Genomic DNA, 23,152 nt, shown 5'->3' on the forward strand with positions numbered 1-23,152 from the left:
GCTGAATCCATGGCAATTCTCCCAGTGACTACAGCACAGCCAGGATTTCAATAGAGAAGGTTTGTTTATATTTACTGGGGGGAGGTAATATAGTTAACTTTATAATACTTGCATGCATAAAATATGTGCAAAGTATTCAATCACCACATGAAGGTAGAAAAAAATATTTTTAACTAATTAACCACTCTCTTCTTTCTCAGTTGTCCCTAGGAATCGGCAATTTTTTTTTTCTTTTTCATCTAACAAAGCAAAATGAATAATCACAATAAAACAAAATAAATATCAAGTCTATACATATCCACATGCTTACTCTCTATGGTCTCTTCTTTTTACACTAATAAATCTTGATTTTGTGCATTGGCATTCACTTGTGTAGTCTCTGCAATTAAGTATGTAGATTTGAAAACTTAATCTATAAATAAATGAATGGATACTTCTGTAACACTTTGTGTACATATACCTTCCTGACAAGTTTGTGACTAGATGATACATGCATGCAAATAAAGCTCCCATCTTTTTGTTTAAACTCAAGCTTCCAAAACATCCAAAGCCTGGGCAAAAGATGGTATCAGCTAGGACAGCAATTGTTTGGAGTCTTCCAGAATCTGATACTGTCTGTTTACTGGGTTCCTCTTAACCAGGTAATCTGCTTTAACTTTAAACTATGTTTTCATATTCATATCTCCCCCTCCAAAAAGAAGAAAGGAAAAGTAGCCAGTACTTCCATGACTAAGGCTTTATTTTAATATGTATATTCTAATTCATTTCTTCAAGGCATAATTCATTTGACATTCATGGACAGCAGTATCACTAAGATTATCCCTCTGACTCTGGAGATGAAACCATGCTCACAGGGAAGTTTTAGACAAATACAGGATTGAGTGTAGTGAGGTATCAATAACTTCTTTTGGGTGCTCATCCCGACACAGTATGACTGTGAAATACCTTTGCAGTTACCAGCAAAATGCAGTGGCATTACACAGCCTCTCAAATCAATCTCAGACCACAGTATAGGATGATCCCCTACTAACTTGCGGATATGAGTTGCAAAAGAGGTCAAGTCTCACACCATCTTTTTAAGATGAGCTGAACACCAGCTCTGAATAGAAAGATTCAATATCACCATGAGCACCTAACTAGATGAAATTACAGGGAGGATACTGCTTTGGAAATACAACCCTTAATGCTCTCCTCAAGATTTTTTACCTTATTTAATCTTATTCTGCCTCAAAAGAGAAAGAAACTAGGCCCTGTTGAAAACTTATGATTGTGTAATATTTCTTTCCTAAATAATATCTCTATGCACAGAAATGCTTTAATATGTCAACTGTAACTTGGATTGTGTCCTTTAATCTATCATGTACTGCACACATGCTACAAAAGAAACAAATAATTCATGAGTAGAGCTCTATGCGATATGCATGATATATGAACCCTCCTCTGAAGTGGAATATATGCCATACATCATGGTTCTGAGATACAATTTTTTTACTGCATAAATAATCCATTTAAATTTTATTTATCTTTCATGACACACTGGGTGCCCATAGGGCATCAAGTATTCAAAGCATTAATAACATATAGATTTTCTCCCCAGGAATAGTCCATTATCTGTAGTATCAGTCAATTTTGTGAAAATATTTGTGGATGCTGGACAACTTCAGTAATTGCTCGAGCAGTAAAAATGTGACTTCTTTCCAGAACTCAAAATACTCTGTTATGAGATTGTTAAGACAAATACTTAAGACTTTTCATATCAAAATAGATTGAGCTACTATTAAAAAGAGAGGGAGAGAGAATGCAGTGGATAGTAAAGGACTACATGGCTACACTACATTATGTTATCTGTCTCGCTGTCTTCCTACAAGTCTTTTCCTTAATATCATGACTGAATAAAAGACTCATTGCTCAAAAAGCCACTGCCCTTGCCTGCCCTGCTTGGATATCAAATCCCCTTCTGCTATTTTTCACTATTCTTAGTCTCATCCCTTCAGATGGACTTGACATTTGTCCTGTCTTAACAGGGCCTTGTAAGAAGTCTGTACACCCATCCCTCAATATTCCTACTCACCCCAGCCAGCGATGACATGTTCCCTGCAGTTAAAATTACTTTTCTCATCTGTTCCTGTGTTCCTGAGGGGAACTCTGCAATGTTTCCCTCCTTCTTTCTCCCCTCCCTCACGTGAGTATGCTCATTATTTTTTAATGTGCCCTTTTCTGAATACATGTAGTACAGGAGAAGTCCATGACAGTAGATGAGATCTGGTGTTCACAGAAGGAAGCAAAGCTAGACAAAGAGGTTTTCAGGAGTGACATAAAACAGCAGAAAAAATAATACAGTCAAAAATCCTAAAGCTACCTAAACCCAAGAGAGATATAAAATGTGCACTTTTGGTAAACTGCACAAGCTTTACAACTTCTGTCTCACTCCCACAGTGTCTCAGGAACAGATTTGATCATGTGTTGCTTGCATATCAGACAGCTGTAACTCCATGAAGATGCCCTAGAGATCTGTTCAGCAGCGAGAAGAACGTCTTTGTGGGTGTACAGGTTGAGAGGGTTCAGAAACTTGAAGTAAGCAGAAAACAGCAAGAAACAGGCAGTGTAGTGACTATGGGGATCATCTACTTGAGTGTTTCTAATCTACCTTGTAAATAGCCAAAATTTCCCCACAAACCTGCTGGGTTTTAAGAGCTACAGCAGTTTCTTAATACAAGTATTTTATTATTAACAAATTTCTATGATACACTGACACCTGAGAAAGGGCTAATGCAATTGATACAGTTTTCTTGCAACACATCACCTTTTTAGTTGCACTTTTGTTACTTAATTTTCTTGACAAAAAGGTATTGTTATAATAACACACAGTGATGTTCACTATGACCTTTTAAACGGCCCATCTGAGAGTGCATCTGTTTAACTGCCATCAGCAGCCACTTTGCTGCAATCCATAACCACAAGGCTGGCCACCTACTGTCCTCTCTGCAGTCAGCAGTGCCCCCATCAATTACCCACAGCCAGCATCCTGTCCCTCCACAAGAGGTCATCTGCAACGCCTAAGGGCACTGAGGCTCCTTTTGCCTTCCAAAGACAACGGGAACACGCTCCTGCCTACCGACGCCAATGCTGTACACTCAGATTTCATCCTTACCCATATTAAGGACATGGCCAACATGGGCACAAAGACTTAAGAGCTGCAAAGGACTCCTGAGTCCCCTTTCTTTAGGATATAATCATTGTAGTTCTTCCAGGTGAGCTCAACAGCACTTAACTCTCAAAAAAAATCAAGCAAGCAGCAGGTGAATTGCAGTGAAAGAAATTGTTTCAAAACAAGGCAGCACACGTTAGCTGCTGCAGTTGAGACCTCCGAGATTATAAAGGAAGAGCAAAGCTTACATGCATGACATTGTTTCAGCACTGCAGTGTCCCACAACACCCTTCCAGTCACTGAACTGGCACCCTACAGCTTATTTCAAATTCTCTTCATGAGCTTTGCCCACCATGTTTGTTCATTGTCTGATCACAATGTCTAAAATGTTTCAATTTTTTTATTCAATTATTTGCAGCTTTTGCTTTACACCAAGGTAGACACATCTAAGTGGAATATACAGTCTTCATGTCCTGTTCTGAAACAGAAACTGATTTCCTAGGTTTTAATGGTTGAGATTGACACTACAGACATGGGTAAGTAAAAGCTAGGATGATTTCCTTGTAACAATGTAAACATACATTCATGATAAAATGACTAGTGCTATCATACTTCCCACAGCCAGCACTCATGTTTCTAGTAATTTTGAAAAATGCTTGGATGTCCTGGGTTCCTTCAACATTTTAATTGCTCTGCAAAATGTCACGACTGAGAAAGATGTGATGGATGTGCATCTTGGATAAATCAGAAAACAGCCATGAAAGGTTTGCAATTGGGAAATAGTATCATTAAAGTAACTAATCCCCTTCTTTACAGAACTCTCCAAAATTGCTGAGTGAGAAATTATCCTTCTCTTCCACCACTAATATTTTTTGCCAAAAAAAAAATGCAAGGATTGTTCTGGTTCGAGAGGGTTTTTTTTTTCAGTCTTTCAGTATAGAAGGATAGCATATTCTAAAAATGTCATACTAAGAAAAGGAAAAAAAGCTAGGATTTCCAATGTAGGTGTGACAGTGCTGATGCTTTTCAATTCTACAACAGGTAATGCCTTTCTAAAATACGGGCAGAAAGCAGCACCTCATGGCACTTGTTAATTGTGAGTACTCCATCATACTACTTGTTCCTTTGTACCTTCTAATATACTATCAAATTTCACTTAATTTGTTGCCTATTTCTCCAAAGTGTCACTGATCACAAAATTCAAATTTGATTAGAATTTCAAACATTGTAAAATACATTGAGAATCATGAACTTCAGTTGTGTAGTCCTTTAGAGATACTAGTTCATTTCCATAAAGTCAGCTTAATAAAACCATCTTAAAAGTCTTTTTCTCTACTGTACACTTATGAGATGAAGTTTGAGGGCTTTTTCTGATATATTTTTCTTTGTCTAAAAGATCAACACTAGAAATTCTTAGAGATTATGGTTAGATATCCAAAGGTTCAGATCCCAAGATTCAGGTTTTAATACAGTGGATCTCTGTAACAATGTAAGATAGAGAAATGCGGAAAATACGCACTTACAGGTGAACTCACTTTTGCCAATAAAGAATGCAGAATCAAAGTTATTCATAACAGCTACTAGTAAGAAAACACTGCTAACAAGAGTGTTGACAGTGACAAAGAAGTGACAAATGCAGAAGTCTTCGCTTTAATTGGACTTTAGCATATTTAGAGTACTATATGATGAAACAAGAATAAATTTTATCTGATGGAATTAAATGATAAAATAAAAATCTAATCATGGAACAAGTTCTCTGCAGGATGATTTGGTAAAGTAACAGAGGACTAAGGGACTTTTTTAACTTTCAAAAGGAGAAGAAACTTGGGTAGCTTGTTAGACAAGATAATGAGATTAAAGAGTTCAAGTCCTCAACTACAGCAGAAGTCAAAGGTTTCTCAAGGCAAAGATTAAAAACTTAGTAGGAATTTCCAGCTTAAGCAACAAGACAAAAATATGAAAGGAAAATCATCAGCTACAGAAGGATATAAAACTATTTCCAAAAGCAAAAGTAAAACAAGCATATATTTTGGAAATCTCCATGTGTACAGATCAACTAAGAATTATCAGAATTGAAGCTAAGCTATAACTCTGGAGGGAGATTCAATAAACATCAAAAGTTTCTTAAGCCATAAATGGGAAAGATGGAAAATTAAGAAAGAAATCAGATTTTCAGTGAAGTTCAGCCAAAGTCAATGCAGTTACAGTCCCCGAATTAAATGTATCGCTTTTGTGTTCATTAAGAACATTAGTACTTAAAACCAGAAAAAAAAAAAAAAAAAAAAAGGAATAAGAAAAATTATTCACCTGATATTAGGATTAAGAAGTGTAAATGGAAATTGTAATATCTAAAGAAAGCAAAATAAAACTAAGAACTTAAAATCCTTGTTTGGGAAATTCAAACTGCCATTACCGATATGGAATAAAGAAAATGGCACATGGGAAAAGGATTTTAATGAGTCTATCAAAGAGAGCTGGTATTTACGAACACAGAATAACCACTGTCATACCTGTATTTAAGAAAGGGTAAAATAAAATGAGAGCACATAAAAACCTTTTATTCTGACTGTAGTAGTACTATTAGCTTCAGAAAAACTTTCAGAATTGTTTAGATGAGAATCAAGATGAGAGAATAAAGGCAAGCTTTGAGACCACTGTGGATCTGACCAGGAAAAAAAGAAAAATCTACTGTGATGGAAAGATGTGGATAATGAAGTTCTCTGAATATCTGTTTTGAATGTCTGTTTTCTTCTTGCTAATATTTTTGCATGTTATTGTACATAAGTCTTTGTTAAGGACAAAGCTTAAAATTATCAAAAGAGGAGAGGACACAAATATGACAGAGACAGTAATGTACAATTTTTCTGGGCAATCAGTATAGAATGAAATTTAATTTATAAAGGATTTAAGTGTGGCTACTACCAGTATTTTCTGCTAGAGAATTGGTAGGCATTATGTGACAAAGATTTGAATCTTGGGTCAACTGGCTGATAAAACAATGGACACTGAGCTACAGCTTTGGAAAGAAGGCCAGCTGGATGCTCTCCATGCAACCACTCATGGGTTGCATTCGGCACAGGTATCCCATGAGCCAGCCTCCAGCACTCACCTCCTAAATCATGAGCTGAAGCCTGTCGGTGTCTTTAGAAAACTCCAGGTGGTCACAGAGAGCTCAGAACTGTGCTCCTTGAGTCCTACTTTCCTCCTCCTGTCTCTTGATACATTTTTTTCATCTTCTGCTCCAAACAGACCCACCACCATACCCTGTTCCAGTTTTACCTGTTCATCACTCCAGACCTTCCTGCATAGGGTTCCTTGGCCACCAGGCACAGTGAATAGAAAATCTTGTCCTTCATAATTCCCGAGAACAGTTAAAAGCACTCGTCATGTGCTTTTAATGTTTCTGTGTTAGCATCTAATGTTTCAATGCCTTCACATCAAATTACTAGCAGTATTTGTAGTGATGTGTTAGAAATTAACATGCAGTGGCATTATTATTCTTTCAGAAGCCCAAGAAGAAAGCAATTGCATGTTCTTTATATCTTCAAGCACGTCTGCCAAAATAACCATAGGGCACTGTACCACAACTCCCTAGTGTGTTGCTCCCATCACTTAAAAACAATATGCTTCTCCCTGAAATTTCTGGTGACTGCAAAAACCTTGCATTAATCAATGCATTTCCTGCCAGTAGGTATGTGTGATTACACATAACCTCAACAAGCCAAGTGCTTAATTCAGAGGAATGAAATGGTTCTCGTGCAAAAACCAGCTCTGTTGCCTGGATGAGAGCAGAGTGAGTACCACACACAATAGGTACGTAAAGAATCGGGACATCTCTGCAGCTTCTCAGCCTCTACAGAAGTGGTTTGATCTGTTATCTTTTGATCTGTTATCTTATGCAGCTTGTATTCAAGAAAACTAAATGTATCTTTATCCAACAGCAACCTCCTTTGCCAGCTGGTGCTTCTACATTGCTTGAACTGAAGCCTCCTGATGCACGTCCCACCCCTGTACCACAGGGTGTACCCGCTGTACCACACCCCGTTAGTCAGAGAAGAACACAGATCAAGCCAACAAGTTCTAACAAGTTTACACATCTTCTCTGTTAGAAACCTTTTTTTTTTTTTTTTTGACAGTGTGCAAACAAGGTTACCCTTACGTACCTTCAATTCCATTTACTCATCAGCTGAACTATTTACTTCTCAAGCTGTGACAAAGCTTAGGTACAAATGAACTTTGGGACATACGTACTGCAACTGTCAATCTGCAATAGGCCAGTCCCTCATGAGCTGCTGCCTACAGTGGAGTAAATTATATGGCTGCTTACTCCATACAGCAATAAACCTCTTCCTTCTGGTAGCTCCTTATCATGCTTACTCCCCATATTTGTATTCCATCTGTTCCACAGACTTTCTGATTTTTAGCCTGAACTGTAAGTGTACATCTGACTTGTGAGTACACAGAAATTTCCCCAACATATGCCAATATTTTTCTTCCTTTCCCTGCTGGATTTACGTTTCTCCTCCCAAAGCTGGCTCTCCAGTGCAACGTAAGCATCTCACTGATGCTGCCTTTACCATAATCCTATCAGAAGACTAGCCACTATTACTGCATGTCTACATACCAGTTATAAAAACATCAGAGGGGACAGTTCCTATAGGAACCTATTAATGCTGTTGTAGTAATCGAGTGTATTTATGGGTATCATGGTGAGAATAAACAATAAACAAATAAAAGTGGTATTTTATAAGGGCACAAGAATGGCATCAGTAGAAAATTAAAATATCTATTCACATTACTGTCGACAGGGTAAAGCAATAATGACAGCAGTATTATCAATCTGTGACTACGTCTTATTAAGCAATTTTAACATTTTTAACATAAAGTATATATTGAATAAAAAAAATCTATGTACTGAGCCAAAAATTACATGATAAATAGCATGTTACAAAAAGTTAGGTATTCTGAAAAAATTAACTGAAGATCAAGTTTAAATCAAAATTAGAAATACATTAAAAGTTGACAAATGATGGTATTAAAAGTCAGCAAAATCTAATATAGAAAATACCAGAGAGGAAAAATCTGTTCAAAAACATTTTTTACTATATTTATAGCTCCTACAGTTTAGAAAAGAAAAAGAGCAGACACAATTTATAAACAGAATTGATATTCTGGGCAAGTCTACCAAAAGTAGTCATATAAATGTGATTGCACACGGAAAAAAGCAGGCAGTGGCTTTCATATTTGCTGTAATCTAAAATTTAGGTCACTGGACTGAGAAGTGGTAGTCATATAATAAAACTCATGCTCTGCCTGACTTTCAGAGACCAGGGACCAGTTGTTTCAGAGATTTTTTTATTTGCAATGTAAGCAGTAAAAAAACTAAAATACTTGAAGATCTGCATATAGAAAAAGCATAAAACCAATGAAAAAAACCCTATTTTTGATCTGCCAGGTGTTGATTACACAATAAACTATAACGAATATTTAAAAACTCTAATTCAGTACTGTAGAAGAAGGGAGAGTGAAGCAATATTTGAGACATGAAGTACTTATGAGCAAAAAAAACCCCTAAACAACAGGATTAAAAAGAATCCTTTTTGACTTCTTTGTTTGCAGTAAAAGATTAGTATGCATCCAGTTACGGAGATGATGCAGGCAGAGAAATACAAAGGCAAAATCTGAGAACACCAACAGGAATTATGGATCTGTATGTCATCTGTGTATAAGTGATAACATAAGCCACAGGAATCAAGCAATGCATGAACAGGCTGCTAAAAAGCATCTCCCCTAGACAACAACAAGCACTGCAACAACAAATGTAACATCCAACATCCCTTCCTACCCGAGTCAATCACCTGAAATGCATTTGCAGAAAGACATGATGCCACGGAAGGGAGTGCACTACCCTGGACATCAAATACTGATGACAGCCAAGGTACTAGGTACTGTAAGTGTCTTCTGGGCCTGATCCCGTATGTTGAATGTTAGTGACAGATTGAATAAAGAACATGAAGCTTGCTTGCACTAGCTACATGAAAGGTCATTATAAACTTTTAATAAAGTAAATTCACTGGAGTCCCCTGCTTTGATCCCTGATTGCAATGGGTTGAAACAGAGTTAAGAAATGCAAGTAAAGATGGCTTAGGCTGTGTGTTCCAAGGCTGTCAAGAAAACGAAAGTCACAGTCAAACAGGACAGCAAGGAGTACCAGAAACAGATTTCTCTAATACTAGGATGCTTTACTGTGGGTAAATCAAAGATTAAACATATAGTTATTCTGACCAAAACAGCACAGACTGTCATCAAGTGAAACTGAGGGAAAGTAATGAAACATTCCCAAAGATGTAAAAGATGTAGCATGCTGTGTCATATCTCTCAGGGGATATCACATCACCAATACTTTTAATTAAAAAGAACCATGACATGCTGTGATGTATGCATATATTTCAGAATGAAGAATAGTGAAACATATGTTCTAAGCAGTAAGAGAAATACCGACGAGCTAATCATGTGTCACAATTACTTAATTCAAGCAAACATATAGCACTGCATTCAGTTCAAGCAAGGTTCTACATTTCAGTTAAACTCTACAGTCCACATAGGTGTATCTCCATGCCCCCATTATCCCCATTTATCTGTATGTAAGAATATTTTCACAAGTCAACATCCCATCAGCAAGCTGAATTTGCCTCCCTGAGTTCTGGACCATGTATCTGTCAACCCTACAGCAGAGGCTGTTTCAGCACAGATGTCAAGAAAAAGTTCCTACGGGACAAAACAGTAGTTTGGGACTGTCAGGATACAGAGATAACCTCACAGTGGTCACTTCTCCGGGCTGTGCTCCCATGTCAGCGTCAGTGAGCAGAGTACATAACGTTTACATCACCTTTGGAAGATATTACAGTTTCCTTCCCAGAGCTGGATATACTAACTTCTAATAGGGGGCAGGGGGGAAGGCAAAAAATAGTAATTGTTGAAGAAACAAAACAAAAGCTATCATTTAAACTAACTGCCTTTCTTTTGAAAAGAAAAGCGAAAGAAAATAAATTTGGTATATAGCATGCACAGGTGGTCTTATTTTAAACAAGAGTATTTTCAAACTTTTCCATTTGCTGTCAACATCTCTCTAAGTGCTATTGAACCATGGAACCATCAGGTAAATGAAAGCAGGATGTTAGACTGAAGTGGAAAGTAAAGACATAATCTGAAGGTCATGGTGACAAAGGAGACACAAAGTGACCCTTGTTATGAAATAACTCCAAACACTGAACCGTCAACAAAGCTATCATTTTAATAAAAGTATAGAACTGCTGCAACAGTCTGTGACAGAATGAATTATGACTCACAAGAGGCAAGTATTAATGAGAAGGTGCCTATCACAAAGTCTCTTACATGCAACACCTTTGAAAAGTGTTTTTAGATATAAACCATTCTTCAAAGTGTTTACATAAACATGCATAAGTCACTACACAATAGGATGCTCCAGGAGTATTAATTTCTGGAAAGTCTTCCTTCCTTTTGTGTGTTATAGATATTTGGTGCAGCAAGGGATGGTATTTTAGATTTCAGATTAAGGTTTAAATAAAGCCCATGGCACTCAAGGATTACCAGCAGATTGTATTTGTGAATGCTTTGATTCCATTCTATTTCTACAGTACCCATCCCTTCTAAGTCTCCCTTACTGCCCAGGTCCAGGGAGATAACCAAGAATCATCTCCTGTCTTTTTTTCCACAGAAGTGAGGACAGAAGTGGGAGAAAAACCACTAACCTCTTAATTCTATGTACAATGCATCAAGGAATATGAAAATGTCTACCTTAACAGAGTTATTTTTTCCCTTCTCTTTTCCCTCTCTGCTTACCTTCCTCCCAACCCACTCATCGGGTCCACAAACTCAGAAATTCACCCATCTCTCAGGTTCTCCTACAGCTGGCTGACAGACTAAGCGAATACAAAGAAAAGTACTTGACAAGAGTTTTCTGAACAAAAGTCCCCCAGCTGGCCAAGCAAAATTTATCTGTGAATGTGCAGGTGGTAGAACTGCATAAGGCAGCATCCTCAGGATCTCATTCCCCCCTTTCTGTTCACATTACTGTTTATTCCTCAATGCCTGCAAGCAAAGTGAACTCCGGTTTTCAGATTGGAGATTTCACTTAGGTTTAACTAGAATGGTCAATGTATTTGTATTAATCTGTGGTATTATGTAGCTGTTATTTCCAGAATAAACTGAAGTGCTGTATGTTCTACATCTATGTTTACATGGTGGCTAGTGCCCTAACTTCTGACAAGCTTGCACTCATGGCCTCACAGGTGTTTGGCAGAAGATTTTTGGCAGAATAGGTTTTGAACAGTTTTGTTCGTTGTTCAAAATCAGAAGAACGTAATTTTTCTGATATAGTTAAAAATACAGTTCAGTGGAAGTGACTCACAAACTACAACAATCTTTTTCTAAATATTTCTGTTTACTGATTAAATAAGTGAGTCTTAGATCCCTCTATGACTAATAACCATGTTTGGCATTTCATAATATTGAACCTGACAAAATTCTCCAAATTATACTGTAAATTTGGTTCACTCTATTCCTACAGAATTCATTAATCAGAATTGTTGCACACAGCAAGTACAATATCTTTTTAAAACAGCAACACTGTCTTCGTTACTTTATTCCCAAAAGTGGACCTCTGTGCATATAATATGGAGGAGAAAGAAAGATTATTCTGATAGTAAAGCTAGTAAAAACATCTGCCCACTAAAGATACCAAATCACGTTAGAGGCAAGCCATACTTGCTAAAGCAGAGCCTCTATCAGGGCTTTTGCACAGATGGTATCACAGATTTTTAAATTATTATTAGATAATTGTGCTCCTCTCAAACCAAATATAGCTCATCTTAAAACAACTTTTGATCAGTGCTGCATTATAAATGGGTTCCTGAAACGATCAGAAGTATTACATTGCCTTTAATACGGATGGTATAGAACGTTAGAGAAAGACAAGAAGTACTGTTAGCATGTGAAAATAATGGAAATAAAAACAAATGTAGCTTATGACTCTTAAAAATAGAGGCTTTATAACAGTGTACCTGTGTATGAAATAAAACACAGAAATTGTAAATAATAATACCAAATTCCTGAATCACCAAGATACTCAGAAAGGAAAACTCACATTTTTCCTTTGTATTGTACAGGTAGTAACTTCATTTGAAAACTCTATCCTATAATTTTTTGCTGTTCAGCGTACTGAACCATTAAAAGTGAAAGAATTTACTGAGCCAAACAGAAATTTAAAAGTCAAAAAAGCCCCCTAAGATACCAAAAAGCATTTCTGAAGCAATCGCATTTTATACACCTAACTCCCACCTCTCCAATTACATGTGTTAGTCCCAAATGGATCCTTAGACATTTGCTCCAGTATCATCATTCTTCTCCACACCTGTATCTGAGAGTCTTTTACCTTCTTGCTTCTCCTCATTAGTTGTGTATATGTTGGACACTGGTATCAGGCAATGTGTTCACAAGTTCATATCAAGGATTTTGTCACTTTGAAATTATGTATTTTATATGTTCTGGAATGCACTCATTCAATGAAAATTATCCCATGTTATCAAATTTACTAGCAGGTTAACTTGCCTATGACAGCTACCTCCACCATCACGAACGCTAGCCCCCGGTTGAGAAGTGGGAGTAAATGACTTAGAAAGTGATAATAGAGGTCATGCCATTCAGTGGGATGCCACTTCTTGTTCTGCTTATCATGATCTAGTTCCTATCCATCCTTTCCTCCCACCTCTTCACTACAGCAGCTTTGGTGGTCTGTTGCATACTGAGCAGCAGATGTTCTTTTCTTATATTACATGCAAATTTTTCAAGCAGCTGCACAGAGCTGATATTATCATATGAGAAACGTCATGACTTTGACTTTCATTGCTGTCACTAATTTGCTTTCCTGCTTTTCTTTGGAGCCTAAGAATTTACAACTACATATATAATAATAGTTTTTATTTTTATTATTGTTGCTACTGTGGTTATTTCAATTTATCTGCCTGACAGTGGGGCATGTAACAATTTCTTGCCTTTCTTCTTCATCTCAAGTACTGATTACTGTATTCTCTTTAGACCTTGTTAAGTTTCTTTATAATTCCTTGATTTAGAGACTTGGTCTCCTCTGGGTCAGAACCTACAGAATTTCTTTGAGTGAATCTCCACTTACATCATTAGCTTGGGAGACAGAATCTTCTTTCACTGATAAAGCTGCAACACAAAAGATTCCCTTGATTATTTTTTCCCCCTGTTTCTATTACTTTTCTTTTTCACATAACAATTTGAGTTGTGAGAAATTTGATTTGTAATTGACTTTTTTTTTAAAATGTTTTCTTTGATTTACACGGACTTTTCATGAACTCATAAACACAGATTTGCTGCAAAAATGTCTTGGTACAAATCAATCTACTGGGAAATGATGAATTTTGACTTTCGCTTTGAAAACCGGCAGAATCTACCAATGGGAAGCAGCATACTTCTGCATATTTTCTCACTCTAAGTCCATTTTGAAGCAGTTTACATACTAGCCAATGCCAATGGAGGCTTAAGTTTAAATGTGTGCCCATAGTTTTGAGCTAACAAAGTGTAAGTGTTGCTTGTTACAGATGTCAATATTCTGTGGTAAGCATTTTACAGAAGAAAATAACCCGGTGGAAAACGAGAACTGCAATACATAAGGTCTAGCAATTTTCTTTTGTATTTTGCCACCACATGGCTTCTCCTTTAGGTGAAAGGAACAAAGCCTTATCTAATTACTTCAACTACTGTGACTCCCTGCTGTTAACAGAGATGTATTATATAGAGATGGGACATTTCACAATGGTTGCATTTTATCTCTGCCCAAATCTCCTCTGCATGCTAGTAGAAACAAGACCTTTGTGCTAAGCAAACTGTGCTCTGTGTCCCAAATAACAAGTTCAATATTGTAAAAAAATTGCATACTAAGCACAGAAAAAAATTCTCCACCAAAAAGGCTTATAACTGGCATTATCCCTATATTAAAATTACCTCCCCTCTATGCATACAAAAGTATTCAGCTGAACAAATGGTATGAGGAAAAGCAAACAATTTTGTTCCGTTTCACTTAATGTATTCACCTAGCACGCAAATACTTTGTATTAACTGTTAAAGTTGAGGATTTCTCATTTGCTGCCAGAAGTCAAAAGCCAATATTTGGAACTCCATAACCGCATTCACTTTCTTTTTTACAATAGCACGTCTGTCCTTATGTATATTATTGGTTAAAACTTCACAGATTCTACTATGCTTGATAACATTTTTCAGTTACCTCATTGCTGCTCTGATGACCAGGTACTGTGTGTGTATTATTAATCAATCTCACAGCTTTCGAAAGACAGTGCAATTCAGGAAAAGGTAACGATGTGGACTGTAAGTCAGTCTCATCAAATGGAGTTTGGGTGCAGTGAAGGAAATAATGCAGGTATGAAGCCTTCTATCAGCAATTTGACTTTTGGATGACAAACTTGTACCATTCCAGCTCTGCATCGTCTGTTTGATGGATCATCTAAACTGCAAAATACTTTCTTACTCTGATAAAGTGCATGCATATCTTAGACAAGGGTGGTTGTGGGAATAAGGCCCCAAATCTCACAGAAATCCAAGAATAATTAATTAACCAAAGAAGGAAGAACACCCCTACTTTTTTCTCTCAGAAGAAAATAAAATTATTGCATGCAACATTTTTAGATGGTGAAATCTAGCTATTTAAATTATATTTATACTGAAGTGGCTTTCAAATTATGTTTAAAAAGTAACTTTCCAACTAATACTATCTAATTATCAGGTACCACAAGACTTTGAATTTACAGCCATGTATATTTGAGAGACTTCACTTACAAGGATTTTACAAAGAAAGCCTAGTTCCTTTTCTGATCTTTCCCTATATTTAGCTAAATTTTATTTTTACATTTTGGAGAGGAGAGCAACTTACTCTGAATGTTTGATGAAGTAGGATTAAATTGTTCTTCTGGATCAAGTTAATATTTATTATTAACAGGATAAATAATATTGTATTGATGATGTTTCAAAGACACATTATGAATGGTGAAGAGGTTTTTTGCCTCCACGTAGTCAAATAGTATTTGAAGTCAAACTCAGTGTCTCAAAAAAAAATTTCTTATTCCTTCATTCACCCACATTAGTGTGAAGGCTAGTCTAGAAAACCAAATTATCTCTTTGGAGTATCTTCATTCCAGACTAAGCCTCCTGAATTTCAACAGACTCCAGACAGGTCTCATAGTATTATCCTAGGACATAAGATTACGTTTCAGTCCCAAGGGCAGGGGTAGGGAGCAACTAGATCCACTTCTACCACTTCTAATACACACACTTTCCAATTTCTTGTCCTCAGCAGGTTTTTTTTTTCATCAATCTGTTTTAGCTAAGAAGTGCTGAAGAAGACTTACATAATCTGGTCGATTATAAATAGAGGAATAATTGCCACTTCTCAGAAACAGAAATTATGTAAAATAAATAAGATTAAATAACTTTTTAAGATTGCACTGGTGGATCAAATGCTTCTTCCAGGATAATATTAATTGGTCGCCCAGAGATGTTGTCTCCATCCTCAGAGCTTTCAGACATCAATAGTCAAGCCCTTGAGAAACCTGGTCCTGTTTCACTGTTGATTCTGCTCTGAGGAAGGACTAGAGACCTCCCCAGGACCCTTCCAACCGAAACTATCTATCCAATGATCTTACAAATCCATCTAACAGTCCCACCCTAATCATCAACATAATTCAGGGTATTAATGAGGAAACCCACTAGCATCTCAGACTTGTGGGTTTGTGCCTGCAAAGCTAAACCTCTCCCATTACACTGTACAATCATACATGGAGCTCTCAGACTCTGTGTGACATAGCTAGCCATGTTCATGCTGCATTGACTTCCTATATAGGGAAACAGTGTTCTTTGACCTCTCCAACAAGGCCGCTGTTCAGAACCAGTATGCTCTGACATCAACTCTATGAATTGTATGACTAAAAACCAAATCTCGTTTAAATTAACTTGCAACGAAGAAAAATAAAATCTATTTTCTCTGAATGACTAGTACATATTTTTCCCCCATAAAACCAAAGCTCACAGTAGAGGACAATCATGCATTATTTTCAATTTTTTTTAACATACAGATTTTTCTTTATGAACATTGTTACCTGAGCATGTCCCTCTAAAACATGTAATAATGTCATTCTTACCTTCAATTACTTATTATTTTTCTTTTCTCCTGTTTCAGAACAAAAAAACATGCACAGTGAAGTGTGTTCTTTTAGTAGCCAGCTTTGAGCTTATTTCTTTGGAAATCTTTTAATACATACACTACTACTTACTACTTAGTTACATCAGATCAAAGAAACATACTTTCTGTCAGTAACAGCAAATAAAAAGGCTGAATGGACCCAAGTTCCTGAGCAAAATTCATTGTACATACTCAGACCATTATCAATACTTACACATACGAAATACACCCTCAAAAGAAAGCAGTGCTTCGGCAATGAAGTTGAACACCATTCACTTTAAACTTTTGATAAACCACTTCTCGATAACCCATATTACCAAAAGATAACTTGTGGATAAAGATCAAAGCCTCATCTTAAAATCTGGTATCTTGTGATCCAGTAGCATGGAAAGCAAAAGACAAATGAGGTACTTCTCTAATATCTCCACTGACAGTAACTACCCTTCAGAGTTCTGTTCTGGCTGGAAGCTCCTAACGCCTGAAGGCTTCATGTAAGCTAGAGACATAAAGGCATTTCTATAGTCTGAAATGAAATCTGACTACATTAACCTCTTACAAGACTAATACCATAAAAAAAAAATCTAAAAATATTCTTAAGAACAGCCTGTATTGATCAATTATAGGTACATGTATCTTCAACCAATGACAAACTGCAGCTGAACAGAGTTCTCCTCTTCCTATCCTGACTGTAGCACCAGCTCAGAAAGGACAGTTAACAGCAACATCATTCATTTGAGGGCTCAATCTACTTCAGAGGAGTGAAGAAAAAAACTCCACAGAAAGAGCCCACAGCTCTGTTCCCATCCTCCTCTATCAGCAGACAGTTTACTGCCTATAAATCCAGAACTGAACTTGGATCCCTAGAGTTATTCTGAAATAACCAGACAGCATCAGGGACAAAATAAGGTCATAAGTAGGATTTGAATAGGGGCTTGTGACCTGGGCATAACAGAGAATTAGTGTGTTGCATTTTAACAGCCTGACCAACATCTGTGAGATATTATCATATTAGTCTTAGGCTGGCAATGGAGCAGCAAGATTCCTGTCTTTTTGTTCCATGCTCTATCCTTACATGTTCAAAGATAGCAGGTGGCCTATGGATTGCAGGCTCTTTTCATACTTCATACACAACTCTTTCATCCTGTAAGATCGTGTTAGATTAAAAACACGTGGCATTTCAGCTCTCTTGGTTCACCAGTTCATTTTTACTGGGGTATGGGGAAAAACTAAGTTTACGCATCTTATTTTTTCATCTTGGTGCACGTAAGTGTCACATAGGGAGCTGAAAATCCAACCTGAAATATGGGACGAAAAATGTTTCAGCATTCAGTAATATTCGCATTTTATTTTTACTAATTACTTCATTTTTCACTGTTTCAGATAAGCATGAGGACAGTCACATCTCTGTGATTCATCAACAGAAGCCTGCTTTATCACACAGCTGTATTAAAAAAAACCTTCTGTAACGCTTTTATACTTTAGTGGTTTTAAGAGATCAGCATTCATCATTCTGTATCTTGTTGGGCAACACTTCTCCTAGAAAAACCAGAAACTGAATTGATCTTCCAACTTTATTAAAGTATTGGTGAAGTGGTGAAGCGTTATTGGTCATGCTTGTCTTGCTGTCTGCTTTCAACTGCAGGTCCTATTGTCCTGTACACATAAAGTGACTGTAAGGGCAAACAAGGTAGTAAGGAAAATGGCACTCACTGGAGAACACGGAATGCTCTATTCAGGACCTTTGCTGGAATTTGCTCTTAGATTATGATTGTATCTTCAATTACTTTATAAACTTATTTTCTACCTATTACTGAAACACAGAAAGTGTTTCTCTCCAGGAAGAGTAGTTCACAAAAGTGCTTAGGTTTTAGATTACTAGGCTTTTTCTAAATTATGCAACAAATAGAGGAGAAATTGTACACAACCCCTGCAGTCCCTATTTCCTAGAGAAGGCTGTGTATGCAGTATGTGAATACGAGAAAACTAACTTCTTACATTTTTGCTGATAGTTTAAATTACAAATTAATATATTAGAACAAGAAACTTCTTAAATGGAGAAATTCAGATCTCCTGAATAAGAAATTAGAGGGTTTAAAAACAATCCCTGCTGATTCTTTCCTTATAATTGTTCTTACTGAAGCAACTTTTAATGGGTTGAAGCTTTGACTTTATAGACTGCAACAGTGTCCACATAACTGCCTCTAGATCCCTAGGAAAAATGTTCTTGTGCAACTTCCAAAGTCTACCCATGTGGACACAGCTGACTTCACTCCTAAAACCGCCTTCAACTTCATTCCAGACACGGCCTCTAAAGTGGTATGTAAAGAAACAAACAAAAAGTTGCATCCCTCACATCTTGTAAAAACAAAAGAAAAATCATACTGGATGTTGAGCTTCTCTGTCAGGAGCATTATAAAACTGAAACACTTAAGTTCTGACCTCTCTATTCAATATTTGACATACAAAACTTTTTTACGTTAGGCATTTTGCTGCTGTTTAATACTGTTATCATGACCACGTACTGGAGGACTTAGACACACTCTGCAAAAGCAGGAAATATAAAAGTGATTTGAACCATAAAGGGTTTGCAGTTCAAGTAAAATGAAAGACAAGTGGATGCAATGCTATTATGACAACAGACTGCAAATACAGGATTTCAGTTCATACCTATTCCTGTAAGAAGAATGTGGAGAAAGATAATGGACGGGCTTTGTAGATGATTACGAGGAGCTCCTTTATGGTAAAAGTTAGAAGGCTTATCATCTAAAAGACAAGGTTGTTCTTGTAGATGCACAAGATGTTGAAGGAGAAAAAAAAAGTATCTGAGATGTGATCTGTTGTGAATTGTCCTTAGATAATCTGAATAGGAATCACGACAATCTTTCAAAGGACGTGTTGAAAGAACACTTAAGAGATACCAGGGGGGTGTGGAAAACAGAAACAGGAGAAGATGGATTCACAAAGAAAAATACTGCTGACTGTTGAAATAAGCTGGCCAGTCAGGGCTGGCACTATGGAGTCAGGTTCAGAGCTTTTGATAAGAACAGACGTTTCCCAGGAGCACAGGAGAATAAAGCCCGAGGGGACAGTGTCCAGCAACTTTTACAGATCAGACCAAAAGTCAAACTAGCATACTATCTTGCCCCTGGCAGTTGTAAGACATAGGCAAGTATAGTGTATATAGTAGTACCATAAAACTCCATGACTGCAAAGATTCTGATTTCCATAGCCAGGCATTGCATTCAAAAAGGTATATTTTACAACCTGTGATGTAATTAAAACTCTGGGAATTTTTCTGCTCCTCTTCTGTCATCAATGCCTGCACCATATCCTGTGACAGTAACTTCTGCTCTAACTACATTCTTTGTTTCCTACCTTGTAATAAACAAAATACTTAAAAAAAAAAAAAAAAAAAAAAAAAAAAAGGACAGACACTAGATAGGATTTAAATTATTTATAAAACTTCAGCATAAGGATGTCTGGTCATGAGCCAGCTCAAGGCTTCCTCCACAGCTAGTCAACTTAGATAAGATAGTGACTATTTATCATTGTGGAAAGGGAAGAACAAGCTTGGAAAGTAAAAGGAAAAGAAATGTAGAAAAAAATAGAAAAAAAATCTCCATAAACATCAGAGAACTCTGGTGAAGAATTACTGTGTCTTGATATTTCATCTGAACCTGAATATGTGATCTGCATAGACAGCAAATCCTCTGCCATCACTAGGGAAAAAGGAGAAAACTAGTTTTTACCCTCCACACATATATACACATGAGCTTCTCTGAAGGCACAATTTTTTAAGTCATTTAGGATTCTTCCTACACCCTCCTACCCCCAGTATGCTCTTTTGGATGTTCCTCCTGTAAAGGCTGAAGAGAAACCCTATATATTTTACTTTGTGAATATTAGTTGCAACTTATATGCAGCCTTAAGTTACTAAGGAACCACCTTTAGTAACCAAACAATACTCGAGTGAGCACATAGTGACATAAAAATGGTTCTCCTTCTGCAAGCTGATTGATTAGAAGTGTGGCTCTAACCGCATGAAATTGCAAAAAATTGTTCACGTAATCTGAAAGTGGCAAACACAGGCTCATAATACATTTTACGGAGGGGGGCGGAATTCTTCTTTTCTAGCACACTCTTTTAATTTTATTATCATAAGTGAAAAAGACAGTTTTGTTTAAGAAAAAAGGTCGACTTAAGAATAAAGATCAAACTAGTCAATTCAAGCCAAATCTGGATACTTTGGCAAAGCTGGGAGTACTTGGATCCATGTTTGTATTTAATTTCATATGAGCCAGCCACAACACTTGAATCCAAATTTGTATCAGAATTATAACAACCTTGGAGGATATTCAGATGGAACAGTCTGGATTTAAACTATGGTTAGTTTTCAAATGGTATGAAATTTGCTGTGAATTGGGAATTTTCCATGTCTGTGAGACAATAAATGCTGCTTCTTGGGATGTTATGTGATTTTTTTTTAAGCTTCTCTTTCTGGAAAAGCTTAATATATATACCACAAGGAAATGAGGATTGCTTATCCTTGAGTTGGAACATGGTTTATAAAGAAACTTTTCTTGGATCTGGGCCTTCACTTCTGTCACACATTCATGAATTATGTCAAGGTGAGAAACTTATGACTCTATATTATCATAAAACTTGTTATATTCCGAGTTTCACATGCAAAATACAAGGTTTACCTGTAATTATGGACACATGGCTACAAGATGTGTCTCTATTTCTGTATCAAGGCATCATAAGAGAATTTTGCCTGAATTATGAGTCAGTGCATTACATACACTGTTGAAATTCATACTGGAGTGGGTGCACCTATAGCCTTCTCCAGCTCTTAGGACTCAGTGCCTGCCCAGCACACACTGTTTCTGTATAGGTATAGGCTCAGGGCATGGACCATCCCTCCTTCCTGTGGTGCCCACATGCTCCAGGTCCCGTGCACAAGAGCTTGGAATGGGGATACGGAGGGAACCAGGGAATGTCCAACACATAGCCAGACTAGAAGTCTTGGGCAAGGAAAAGAATGGTGTCATAGACTCTATCATAGACTCTATCTCAAGTTGGAAGGGACTCAAGGATCATTGAGTTCAATGCCCTGCTCCTTGCTGGGTGACCTAAAACTAAATCAAATGACTAAGAGTATTGTCCAGGATATTTCTAAAAAACTGCACAGGTGCCTCTTTGTAACTTATCTCTTCTATTGATTAAATCCTTGCTCTATAGGATTGCTGGTGTCTGTGAGATAAGAGAGGGCTGTCTCAGCACCTCAGGCCCAGAGTGGTGGTGTTAGCCCTTCTGAGACCACAGATGTAGGAACAAAGATGTGTTCAGAGAGGTGCACACACCACTGTCTCATAAAGCTTCATGGAAATTTTTTTAAACCTTTTTTGTCAGAAAACATGTATTTGTCAAAACATGTTAACATGATGATCTATGAACTACTGGTCTGTGTCAATCCAGATGTCTTCTGGGATTGTTTTTTTTTGTTTTGTGTTTTTTTTTTTACTGGAAATTAATTTTACAGTTCTGCATAACTTCTGATTAGTATAATATTTGTGTGCTTATGCATATGTGGTACAGAAGAAATTGCTATTAATTCTAACCATCTCCACGTGACCATAGGAAGAATTGTGAGCACAGTAGAATTCTTCCTGTTACTCTGTCTGTTGGCATTAGCAGTGTCTTTTTTTTTGGTACTGAATCAGTGTTGCAAAGCAGGCCTATAGCTGTGGTTATAACACTATGATTACAGACTACACATTCCCACTTGCTATCACACATGTGCTCATTCCATGTCCTCTGGCAACAAGTCATTTCAGTTGGTATCTATTTGAAGCTATGAACAGTACTGAGTTGAAAAACTTTTTTTTTTCTTCCCCAATAATATCTGAGTCTAAAAGTGCTGACTTTACCTAACACAAAATCTAACCCCTCAGTTTAATTGACTGGCTCTTGAGATTATGCAGCTAACGTTATAATGCACCCACTATAGTTGGTTTTTGTTATTTCTCCTTCACCTGTAGGCCTGAACATCAGCCATGTCTGGGCTCTCTTCCACAGCAGCTAAGAAGATATAGCTGGACAAGAAATTCTCAGGCTGACAATTTAGTCCAAACACTCTTATTTTCCTAACTGATGACTCTGGATTTAAAGAAACTGCTTACTTCCCCAAAGCTCAGAGGCAAGGAGGAGCAAAAAGAGAGAAGTCTTAGTACAGGAGACAAAGCCCAGTAACAGGAATGCTTCTGAAATAATTCAGCATTGAGGAGTATGTTAAGAATGCATACGGCATACTTAAATTTAATGATTATTTGACACCCACAATTTGTGTCTCAAAGAACTGTAAGTATGCAAGTTCATCTTTGAATAAGGACAACCCAGGGTAGTGTCTCAGTTAAAATTATTTTAAATAAAAAAGTACAAATATGTAAGATTATCAACTTTTACATGGGTTTTCTGTGCTCTGCATTCTTTAGAGAATCATCCTCATTTAAAATAAAAATTAAAAAAGCTTTTCAGAGCATGTGTAGCTGAAATCTTTCATTAATCTGAATCAATTAGATTTAAAAAGAAATTATGGACTCTATATAAAGAGGTTTAGCATTACCACATTGATAGACTGATGCATGGGGTTTCAGCTGCATTATCCAAATGTAGTGCCTGGCTCCCAGATTTTCAGAAGCTGTAAG

This window comes from Athene cunicularia, assembly GCF_003259725.1.
Source record: "Athene cunicularia isolate RWA chromosome 4 unlocalized genomic scaffold, athCun1 chr4_part2, whole genome shotgun sequence".
Taxonomy (NCBI): domain Eukaryota; kingdom Metazoa; phylum Chordata; class Aves; order Strigiformes; family Strigidae; genus Athene; species Athene cunicularia.